Source organism: Mobula birostris, chromosome 2 (genome assembly GCF_030028105.1).
Source record: "Mobula birostris isolate sMobBir1 chromosome 2, sMobBir1.hap1, whole genome shotgun sequence".
In the NCBI taxonomy this organism is placed as follows: Eukaryota; Metazoa; Chordata; class Chondrichthyes; order Myliobatiformes; family Myliobatidae; genus Mobula; species Mobula birostris.
In genome coordinates, this window is record NC_092371.1 from 15,539,276 (window position 1) to 15,551,603 (window position 12,328).

The 12,328-nt window shown below is 44.9% G+C and overlaps 1 protein-coding gene across 6 annotated transcripts in view; it reads right to left on the reverse strand.

Moving 5' to 3' along the window:
• The window catches only part of LOC140212750 (myocyte-specific enhancer factor 2D homolog), a 111,877-nt gene that overhangs the window by 24,966 nt on the left and 74,583 nt on the right, over positions 1-12,328 (reverse strand). The gene's annotated exons all lie outside the window — the stretch shown is intronic.

Here is a 12,328-nt window from a genome sequence, read left to right on the forward strand (position 1 = left end):
ATCCTGCCATGGACTCTGTTCTCTACCTTCAAGTTCTAACATTCCAAGGTGAAACACTTCACACGGTTCTGTTTTGAATTCCATCTGCCACTCCTCAACCCAACTCTGCATCCTGTCAATGTCCCGTTGTATCCTATGACAACCATCTTGGCCATCCACATCATCACCGACCTTCGTGTCATCCACAGATTTACTTACCTACCCTTCTACTTCCTCGTCCAAGTCATTATTAAAAAAAATCAGAAAAGGCAGCAACATTGTGGCACAAAATCAGTCACAACCATATTGAGTGATGGAGTGACACACTATTGCTTCTCTTCCTCACGTTCTCTGGTATCTGCAACTATCCCAGGTCCTCACATCCTCCCCCATCTCTTCAACTTCTTCCAGTGAACAAAGGAGTCTGCAAACACTGGGATCTTGAGCAACAAGCAAACTGCTGTAGGAACTCAAGAAATTAGACAGCATCTGTGAGGGACATGGAGAGTTGGTGAGATGACGGAAGACCCTTCATCTCGACTGTGTTAGAGCAGGAAGGCAGGTACCAGCAAACTATATAGTTTAGACATGCAGCAAAGTAACAGACCCTTCCAGCCCAATGAGCCTACACTGCCAAATTACACTCATATGACCAATAAATCTACTAACCCATACGTCCTTGGAATATGGGAGGAAACTGGAGCACCCAGAGGAAAATCACGTGGCCACCGGGAGAATTTGCAAATTCCTGGCATAATTGAACACTGGTGCTTAATAGTGTTACTCTGACTGCAACACTACCATGCCATGACAACTGAAAGTTGTTAGCGTTTGAGAGCAGGTGAAGGGACTGGACTGGTGGGGGAGGAGGTTGCATAAGTTGTGGGGAGGATTGGAAAGATGGGAATTGAGGAATGGGAAGTCTGGACCCTGAGCATCAACTGTCCATTTCCCGCCACAGATGCTGTCTCACCTTCTGAGTTCCTCCAGCCCCGACGCACGCACAGATTCTCTGTGTTCTTCCAGCACTGCTCTCTTGATCACCACACATTTCCACTGTGTTTCTGCCAGCAGCTGTGCCTGGGTCCCGGACAATGAAGCTTCTTCTCAAAGCCTCCCTATCTCCTGGGAACCTAACAGCATTCCTGTATCACCCATGACCTAGTTGGGCTTTATCTGTCCATGCTCCAGAGTAAAGGGCAAAAGAGAATTTCCTTGGCTAAAGGGTTCAAGTTCAAGTTTACTATCATGTAACCATACTCATGTACACCGCCAAACAAGACAAAGTTCCTCTGGACCAAGGTTCACAACACAGTACATATAATTCACACACACAGTGTTACCACAAATACATTAACAAATAATAAGGTGCATTTACGACAGAAGTTAAACAGTAAACAGTAGAATGCCATCGATGCTTCATATGTGATGAGACCTGGCTGGTCAATAGTATCACAGCCTGGGAGAAGAAGCTGTTTCCCATCCTAACAGTTCTTGTCCTAATGCTACGATGCCTCCTGCCTGATGGTAGGGGGTCAAAAAGATTGTGGGACGGTTGGGAAAGATAATTGGCAATGCTAAGGGCCCTGAGTATGCAGCGCTCCTGATAAAAGTCTCAGATGAGTGGAGGAGACCCCGATCATCCTCTCAGCAGTCCCCGCAATCCTTTGTAGGGACTTAAGGCCAGATGTCTTGCAATTTCTGAGCTAGGTGATGATGCAGTTGGTCAGGACGCTCTCTATTGTGTTCCTATAAAAATTGGTTAAATGGGAGGTGGGGAGGGGTGCTCTGAAGATTCAGATTATTGCAGGATGCAATGACCACTGAGAAAACCAGGGAATTTAACCTCTCTGCAAGTCACTCTCATTACCACTGTCGCAATGCAAATACCTTTTGGCAATGTGACGCTCAGCAGATTCCAGTGAAACCTCCGGCAGGGAGTCTCCGGGAGGGGGCGGAGAGAGCAAGCCAAGGATTCCACACTGACCAGCAAAATACACACACACACACACCAAGAACCACAGACCCACACACACACTCACACATGGCATCGTCCAGTGTTTTAGATCTCTCAGTGAGCTCCACAGCCAACTGTGAACCTCTGGCAGAATATCGAAGATAGGACAGCCTGTTTGGTAGAGCCAGCTTCACCGAAGGTTTTGCCTCACTGACCGGATTGTTTGTTAGTTGGGAACAAATTCTGGCCCTATGTAAGCAGGGAGACTGGGCACACATCCACTGGAAGGGCACGATCCCAATACCATGGCGCTACACCCCATCCCCTGCCCATCCGTCACCCCTTCTTGTCTGTTTACAGACCTGACCCATCCCCAAGTGGTTTGTTGTCATTTGTACCAAGAAACAGTGGAAAGTTTGTCACAAAGTTATGGAGCAGTACAGTACAGAAATAGGCCTTTCAGTCTATCCCATCTATGCTGACCCAATTTTCTGCCAAGTCCCATCTGACTGCACCCAGACTATACCCCTTCAAACTCCTCTCCCTGGTGTATCTATCTAAACTCAAGAAAGTCTGCAGTTGCTGGAAATCCAAAGCACCTCACACAAAATGCTGGAGGAACTCAGGAGCTCAAGCAACATCAATGGAAAAGAGCAAACAGTTCGACATTTCAGGCCAAGACGCTTCTTCAGTCTTCCAGTTCCTCCAAACTTCTATTAAATGTTATAATTGAACCCACATCTAATTCCGCTGGTAGCTCGTTCCACACTCTCACCACCCTCTGAGTGAAGAGGTACCCCCTCAGGTTTCCCTTAAATATTTCACCTTTCACTTTAAACCTGTGACCTATCACCCAACCAGAGTCCACCTTTAAGGAAGCTCACCAGGATATACCCTCTTCTTATTTCTACCATCAGGGAGGAGGTACAGGAGCTTGATGAAACACACTCAACATTCTAGGAGCTGCTTCTTCCTCTTTGCCATCAGATTTCTGAATGGTTCATGAACTCACAAATGCTACCTCATTATTTTGCTCCCTTTTGTTATTTCTCGTTGTAATTTATGCAGTGCTGCACAGAAGTCTTAGGCATATATATATATACACACACACATACAGCTAGGGAACCTAACACTTTTACACAGTACTGTATTAATTTTGCTATTGCAAAAAAAAAAAATCATGACATATGTGAGTGAGGATAAACCGGATTCTGATATGGGCCTTTATTGTTGCTTAAGAGGGGGAAGGGTGCAGGGAGAGGGGAAATGTTTGGGAAAGTGAGAGGGCAGAAGGGAGCGAGCGAGAAGCACCAGAGAGACATTCTGTAATGATCAATTAACCAAATGCTTGGGATCAAATGACCTTGCCTGGCGTCTCAGGGCCGGGTATGTCTGCACATGCATCCTTGGCACTGCTCTGCCACCTGCCCCACATCCCCCTCATGGTGCTCCACCCTCGCCATCCCCAATGTCCTTTGCTCCCTCCAGATTTACAAACTCACTCTCTGCTCCATGTTGACAATTATAGTCCTGTGCAAAAGTCTTTATATATGCCCAAGACTTCAGCACAATACTGTAATAATTTATGTACTGGACAGTACTATTGCAAAACAATTTTTCTTGCATACTGTTCATACACAGTGCATTGAAGTAGAACAAAGTAAAAAGATTACAATGCAGAATAAAGTGTAACAGCTACACAGAAAGTGCAGTTCAGGCACAGAGTAAGGTGCAAGGTCAGCATGAGGTAGATTGTGAGTCTGTCTTACTGCACTACGGAAAGATTATAAATGATCTTTAACATGGGGTAAGAGCTGTTGGTCCCACTCCAGGAAATCTGTGGTGGGTGGGGACTTTGTCTGCACTTCTCACTGCTTCGGTAAAGCATGATCAGAGTCCACAACAGGGAGGCTGGTTTCAATGATGTGCTGTGTCCACAACTCTCTGTCCCCTTTATTCCCTGCCCTGCTGCTGTTCAGAGGCTCCATCTATTTAGTGATACAGCGTGGAATAGCCTCTTCTGCCCCTTTGAGCCGCACTGCCAGCAACCCTCTGACTTAACCATAGCCCCATCACAGGACAGTTTACAACGACCAATTAACTTCCTAATCAGTACGCCTAGGACTGTGGGAGGAAACTGGAGCAGCCGGAGAAGGCGCACACATTCCAAGAGGAGGGCGTACAAACTCCTTTTAAGGGACGGTGGGATCGAACTCCAAACTCTGACGCCCCGAGCTGTAACAGCATTGCATTAAACACTAATGCTACTGTAATGAGGCAACAGCAGATTTGCTCTGAGCTGCCTGTACCAGGTGTGGATTGGATGAGTCACTCAGTGATGGCAGCAGGTTCTTGCATTACTGGATCGCCCAGATCAGAGCCATAGGGAAGAGCTTGGCACTGGCTGAGCTGCTGCTCGCTCCTGTAGGGCTGACAGCTACTGAGAGCGTTGAATGTCAGAATTGACGTCACCCTGCATTCCTCGAATGTTTGAAACCGGAGTGTGAGGTAATCCAGCACTGCCAGTGGTACCTTAGCATTCTACTGAATCTTGCTCTCCTGGTCTGGCCCCTCTTTTGTCGATATACCATATAAAAAAAAGATTCTGTCTGGATGCACCATGGCTTGGCAAGGTAACTGCTCCCTCCATGAGCAGTTGCCGATTTGCAGGCACAGCTCAGCACATCACAGAAGCCAGCCTGCCCTCTATTGGCTCTGTCTACACTTCTCACTGCCTCAGTAAAGCAGCCAGCAAATTCAACGACCCTACCCATAGAACATAGGACCATAAACTATAGGAGCAGAATTAGGCCATTGGGCCCATCGGGGATGCTCCACCATTTCTTCATGGCTGATCCAATTTTCCTCTCAGCTCCAATCTCCCCGTATCCCTTCACACTCAAGAAGTCATCAACCTCTGCCTTAAATATACATAAAGACTTGGCTCCCGCTTGTGGCAAAGAATTCCACAGATTCACCACGCTCTGGCTAAAGAAATTCCTCATCTTCATTCTAAAAGGACACCCCCTCTATTCTGAAGCTGTGTCCTCTGAAATTAGGCTTCCTCATCATATGAAACACTCTCTCCACATCCACTCTATCAAGGCCTTTCACCATTCGATAGGTTTTAAAGAGGTCATCTCTCATTCTTCTGAATTCTAGTGAATACAGGCCCAGAGTCATCAAACATGCTTCATATGACAAGCCAGAGTCATTTTTGTGAAGCACCTTTGAACCCTCTCCAATGTCAGCACATCCTTTCAAAGATAAGGGGCCCAAAATTGCTCACAATACTCCGAGTGAGGTGTCACCAATGCTTTATGAAGTCTCAACGTTACATCCTTGCTTTTATATTCTAGTCCTCTCGAAAGTAATGCTGACATTGCACTTGCCTTATTCACTAGAGACTCAACCTGCAAATTAACCTTTAGGGAATCCTGCACAAGGACTCCCAAGTCTCTTTGTGCCTCATTTTTTTTTGTGTGTATTTTCTCCCTATTTAGTAAAGAGTCAACCCTTTCATTTCTTTTACCAAAGTGCATGACAATACACTTTTCGACACTGTATACCATCTGCCATTTCTTTACTATTCCTCCAATCTGTCTAGGTCCTTCTGTAGCATCTCTACTTCCTCAAAACTACCTGCCCCTCTACCTATCTTCATATCATCTACAAATTTTGCAACAAAGTCATCAATTCCATTCTCCAAATCATTGACATATAACATTGAAAAAAATCGGTCCCAACACTGACCCCTGTGGAACACCACTAGTCACTGGCAGCCAATCAGAAAAGGCTCCCTTTATTCCCACTCTTTTGCCTCCTGCCAATCAGCCACTACTTTATCCATGCTGGAATCTTTTCTGTTATACCATGGGCGCATAGTTCGTTAAGCAGCCTCATGAGTGGCACTGTGTCAAAAGCCTTTTGAAAATCCAAGTACACAACATCAACTTTGGTATCCTGCAAAATTATATTTGCTATTTCTTCAAAATATTCCAACGGATTTGTCAGGCAAGATTTTCCCTTGAGGAAATCATACTGACTATGGCCTATTTTATCATGTGCTTCCAAGTACTCTGAGACCTCATCCTTAATAAACAATTCCAACATCTTTCCAGCCACTGAGGTCAGGTTTACAGGCATATAGTTTCCTTTCTTCTGCCTCTCTCCCTTCTTGAATAGTGGAGTGACATTTACAATATTCCAGTCTTCCGGAACCATTCCAGAATCTTGCGATTGTTGAAAGATCATTACTAATGCCTCCAAATCTCTTCAGCCACCTCTTTCAGAACCCTGGGGTGTACACCATCTGGTCCAGATGACTTACCTACACTTAACTACAGTCAGACCTTTCAGTTTCCAAAGAGCCTTCTCTCCAGTAATGACCGACACACTTCATGACTCCTGACACCTGGAACTTCCACCATACTACTAGTGTCTTCCATGGTGAAGACTGATGCAAAATATTTATTCAGTTCCTCTAACATTTTCTTGTACCCCATTAATACCTCTCCAGCATCGTTTTCCAGCAGTCCAATATCCATTCTTGCCTCTCTTTTACACATTGTGTATCTGAAGAAACTTTTGGTATCCTCTTTAATATTACTGGCTAGCTTACTCTCATATTCCATCTTTACCTTCTTATTGACTTTTTTAGTTGCCTTCTGTTGGTTTTTAAAAGCTTCCCAATCCTCTAATTTCCCACCAACTTTGGCTCTATTATGTGCAGTCTCTTTGGCTTTCATGTTTGCTTTGACTTCTCTTGTCAGCTACAGTTGTGTCATCTTGCCTTTAGAATATTTCTTCCTCTTTGGGATGTATACATCCTGTGCCTTCTGAATTGCATCCAGAAAATCCAGCCATTGCTGCTCTACCGTCATCCCTGCCAGTGTCCTTTTCCAATCAATCTGTCCATCTCCTCTCTCATGCCTCTGTAATTCCCTTTACTTCACTGTAATACTGATAAACTGGCTTCAGCCTCTCCTTCTCAAATTTCAGGGTAATTTTGATCATATCATGATCACTTTACCCTTAGGGTTATTTTACCTTGAGCTCTCTTAATATATTCTGGTTCATTACACAACACCCAATCCAGAATAGCTGATCCCTTAGTGGGCTCAACTCTGAGCTGCTCTAAAAAGCCATCTCATAAGCACTCTATAAATTCCCCCTCCTGGAATCCAGCACCGACCTGATTTTCCCAATTTACCTGCATATTGAAATCCCCCATAACTATTGTAGCCCTTTTGGCATGCAGTTTCTATCTCCCATTGTAATTAGTAGACCACATCCTTACTACTGTTTGGGGGTCTGTATACAACTTTCATCAGGGTCTTTTTACCCTTGCAATTCCTTAGCTCTATCTACAATGATTCAACACCTTCCAGCACTATATTACTTCTTTCTAATGATTTGATTTCATTTTTTACCAACAAAGCAATGCCACCCCCTCTGCCTTTCTGCCTGTCCTTTCAATACAATGTGTATCCTTGGACATTAAGCTTCCAGCTATAATCTTCTTTCAGCCATGATTCAGTGCCGCCTACAGCATCCACATGACAATCTGCAACAGCTCATCTACCTTATTCTGTATTCTGCACACATTCAAATGCAACATCTTCAGTCCTGTATTCACCTTTTTTGATTTTGTCAGCCTTTTACATTGCGACCCATCCTGTTGACTGTAATTTTGCCCTATCAACATTCTCTCCTCACTACATATTATCTCTGTAAACCAGCTACCTCATCTTTAGCACTATCATCCACCTTTCCTATGATACTTCTTGTATTGAAATATACGCAGCTCAGGACACCATGCTCAACTTTTTGATTCCTAACTTTGTCTAAAGTCTTACCAACATCTGCCTCCATGACATCTGCTGTTTTAGCACTCTGGTTCCCATCCCCCTGTAACTCTAGTTTAAACACCACCATGCAGCATTAACAAACCCTCCAATCTGGACAGTTCCCACCATTGCTGGAAGAGAGTCCAATGATCCAAAAATCTTATGCTCTCCCTCCTACACCAACTCCTTAGCCATGTACAATCTTCCTAGTTCTGGCCTCACTAGCATGCGGCACGGGTAGCAATCCTGAGATCACAAACCTGGAGGTCCTGCCCTTTAACTTAGCACCTAACTCCCTGAACTCCCTATGCAAAACTTTGTTACTCATCCTACCCACGTCATTGGAACCTACATGGACCACAACTTCTGGCTCCCACTTAAGTATGCTGAGGACTCGATCTGAGATATCCCAGACCCTGGCACCGGGGAGGCAACATAACATCCAAGAATCTCATTCTCACCTACAGAACCTCTTGTTAGTTCTCTTAGCAAATCCCCTATTACCACAGTGTGCCTCTTCTCCCCCCCTTCTTTTCTGAGTTGCAGAGCCAGACTCGGTGCCAGAGACCCAACCACTGTGACTTCCCTCTGTTAGGTCAACCTCTCCCAACAGTATTCAAAGTGATCTACCTGTTGTTGAGGGGGATGGCCACGGGGGTACTCTGCACTAGCTCCTTAACTCCTTTCTCCTTCCTGGCTGTCACCCAGTATCTTGCACCTTGGATGTAACTACCTCTCTATATGTCCCATCTATCGTCCCCCTCAGCCTTCCGAATGATCTGGAGTTCATCTAGTTCCAGCTCCAACTTCTTAACGCAGATTAATAGAAGCTGCAGCTGGGTGCACTTGCCGCAGTTGTAGTCGCCAAGGACATTGGAGGTCTCCCTGCCTTCCCACATCCCGCAAGAGGAGCATTCAACTATTTTACCTGGCAGCTCTACTGTCCTAGCTGAGCAGATATAAAGAAGGGAAGATGTTAAGATGGATTCTTGGCCTCATAATGTACCTCGTTGTGACCTTGCACTTTCATCTTTTACCTGCACTGTACTTTTTAAATAGCTTTTACAATTTATTATTTTACATTATTTGAGCTCAGTGCATTGCGTAATGATTTCATGGGCATGAACAGACTGCAAGACAAGCTTTCACTGGACCTTGGCACATGTGACACTAATAACCCCCACTAATACACGTTGGCGTAGTGGTTAGCGTGACACTGTTACAACTTGAGGCATCGGAGTTTGGAGTTCAACTCTGACACCATCTGTAAGGAGTTTGCACATCCTCTCCTTGAAATGTGGGTTTCCACTGGGTGCTTTGGTTTCCTCCCACAGTCCAAAGACCAGTTAGTAGGTTAATTGGTCATTGTAAATTGTCCTGTGAGTAGACTAGGGTTAAATAGGTGGGTTACTGGGCCGTGCAGCTTGTTGGGCTGGAAGAGCCTGTTCCCTGCTATATCTCTAAATAAAATAAATTTTAAAAAAAAGAGTGGTTGATACCCACGCAGCCAGAAGAGGTGGAGGAATCAGATACAGCCACTCTGTCTTAAGGGCACTGAGACTGACTCAAACGTGCAAGGCAGAGAAGGACAAGGCAAAAGGATTACTGTAGATGACCAAAGAGAGTAGCAGAGATAATGTGCTGAAGGGCTGTATGGCAATGACCAAGACTTTCCCTTTGTCTCTTTTAACCTGACAACGTACTGTGAAACGACTTAGAGCACAGAACAGTACAGGCCATTCGGCCTATGATGTTGTGTTGACTCTATCAGTCTAACCCTTCTCTCCCAAGTAGCCTTTCATTTTTTTATTTGCACCATGTGTCTTCTTTCGCACATTAGTTATTTTCCAGTATTTATTTATGCATAATTTTTCATAACTATCGTAGTTTGCTATTTTCCTGTGAAAGTCCAGAAGAAAATTAATCTCAGGGTAGTATATGGTGACATTGACTTAGTATATTAGTATATGGTATGTACATTGACTTTGAGCTTTGTATCATCCATGTGCTTAAGAGTTTCTTAAATGTCCCTAATGGGCCTCTACCACCCCAGGCAGCGTGTTCCACACACCCACCACTCTGTACAAATGAAGTCTGTCTGTAACTTCCACCATCTTCAACTGGATGCACCACCAAGCACATCTTTCCCACTTTCTGCTTTCCACAGGGACTGTTCCCTACGTGACTCCCTTGTCCATTCATCCCTCCCACTGAACTCCCTCCTGGTTCTTATCCTTACAAGTGAAACAAGTGCCAAACCTGCCCCTACACCTCCTCCCTCACTACCATTCAGGTCCTCAAACAGTCCTTCCAGGTGAGGCAACACTACACCTGAGAGTCTGTTGGGGTCATCTACTTTATCCAAAGCTCCCGGTGTGGCCTCCAGTATATCAGCGAGACCCGATATAGACTGGGAAACCGCTTCGCCCAGCACCTACGCTCTGTCCATCAGCAGCTACCCATTTCAATTCTACTTCCCATTCCCATAAACATGTCAATCCATGGCCTCCTCTAGTGCACGATGAGGCCACTCTCAGGGTGGAGGAGCAACATCTTATATTACATCTGGGTAGCCTCCAACTTGAAAGCATGAACATCGATCTTTCAAACTTCTGGCAATTGCCCCCCCCCTCACCATTCCCATTCCCCTCTCATCTCCTTACCTGCCTAGCACCTTCCTCTGGTACTCCTTCCCCCTTCCTTTTCATCCATGGTCTTCCAGCCTTTCCTATCAGATTCCCACTTCTCCAGCCCTTTATCTCTTTCAACTATCAGCTTCCCAGCTCTTCACTTCACCACTCTCCCTTTCCCGGTTTCACTTTACAACTACCACCTTGCATTTCTTCCTCCCCTCCCTTTCTTGCTTTATCTTCTCATCATTTTTTCCAGTCCTGATAAGGGGCCTCAGCCCGAAACATTGACTGTTTACTGTTTTCCATAGATGCTGCCTGACCTGCTGAGTTCCTCCAGTGTTTTCTGTGTGTTGCTTGAATTTCCAACATCTGCAGATTTTCTCAACTCTATGTAAAAATTCTACCTCTGACATTCCCCCTGATACTTTCCCCCAATCGCCTTAAATTATGTCCTCTCATATTAGCCATTTCCACCCAAGGCAAGAGTCTCTGACTTTATCTACTCCTCTTATCATCTTGTACACCTCTATCCAGTCTCCTCTCACCCTTCTCTCCAAACAGAAAAACCCTAGATCACTCATCCTTTCCTCATAAAACATGTCCTCTAATCCAGGCCTAATCCTCAGCATCCTAATCATCTCTGTACCTCTCAAAAGCTTTTACAGCCTTCCTATAGAAGGCACTAGAAATGAGCATGCTATTTATGATGGCGAACTATATAAAGCTCATCCAGCAACACTTGGACCTCTATTGTACAGTCACAACTTCAGCCCAATAAGTCCATACATTCCACCTACCATTCATCTACACAAAAGCTTAGTACAGCAGCAACCCCTTGCCCTCAGACTTTACCCTTCACCTGGGTGGGGGGAGGATCAATTTACAGTGGCAACAACCAACCCACACATCCTTGGGTTCAGACCATAAAAGATTATGCAGCAGAAATAGGCCATTTGGACCACTGAGTCTGCTTCATCATTCCATCATGGATGATTTATTTTCCCTTTCAACCCCATTCTCCTGCCTTCTGCGTGCCCTTACCCATCAACCTCCATTTTAAATATACTCAGTGACTAGGCCTCCACAGCCATCTGTGGCAACAAATTCCACAGATTCACCACCCTCTGGCTAAAGAAATTCCTTCCCATTTCTGTTCTAAGTGATGTCCTGACATTTTGAGACTGTGCCCAATGGTCCTAAACTTCCCCACTACAGGAAACATCCTCTCCACATCCACATAATCCAGGACTTTCAATATTTGATAAGTTTTAGGAGACCACGCCCCCAGCGAGTACAGGCCCAGAGCCATCAGACACCCCTCATACGTTAACCCTGAGATCATTCTCATGAACCTCTGCTAGACCCTCTCAAATGCCAGAATCTTGTTTCTTAGATACCGGACACAAAACTGCTCACAATACTCCAAATGTGGTCTCACCAATGCCTCAGCATTACATCCTTGCTTTTACATTCTGGTGCTCTGGAAATGAACGCCAACATTGCATTTGCCTTCCTTACCAATGACTAAACCTGCAAGCTAACCCTTAGGGAATTCTGCATCAGGACACCACGTCCCTTTGCACCCCAATTTTCAATTTTCTCCCCATTTAGAAAGTTGCCTATACCTTTATTCTTTCTACATAACTCCATGACCACACACTTCAAAATTCAAAGTTCAAAGTAAATTTATATACTATATATTCTTATTTTGAACTTTTAACTTCCCTATATTATATTCCATCTGGTTTGTGGGATGTGGGCAGTGAATGTTTTAGAAACATCCTCTTCCTGCCCTGGTAGAGATAAGTCTCTACCAAAGAAGGTGTAAGGCACACCTTCCCTCCACTAGTCTGCTGGTCAACCTTGGGCAAGGTGTGGTACCTGGTTAGCCCCCTGCTCAGAGTCACATG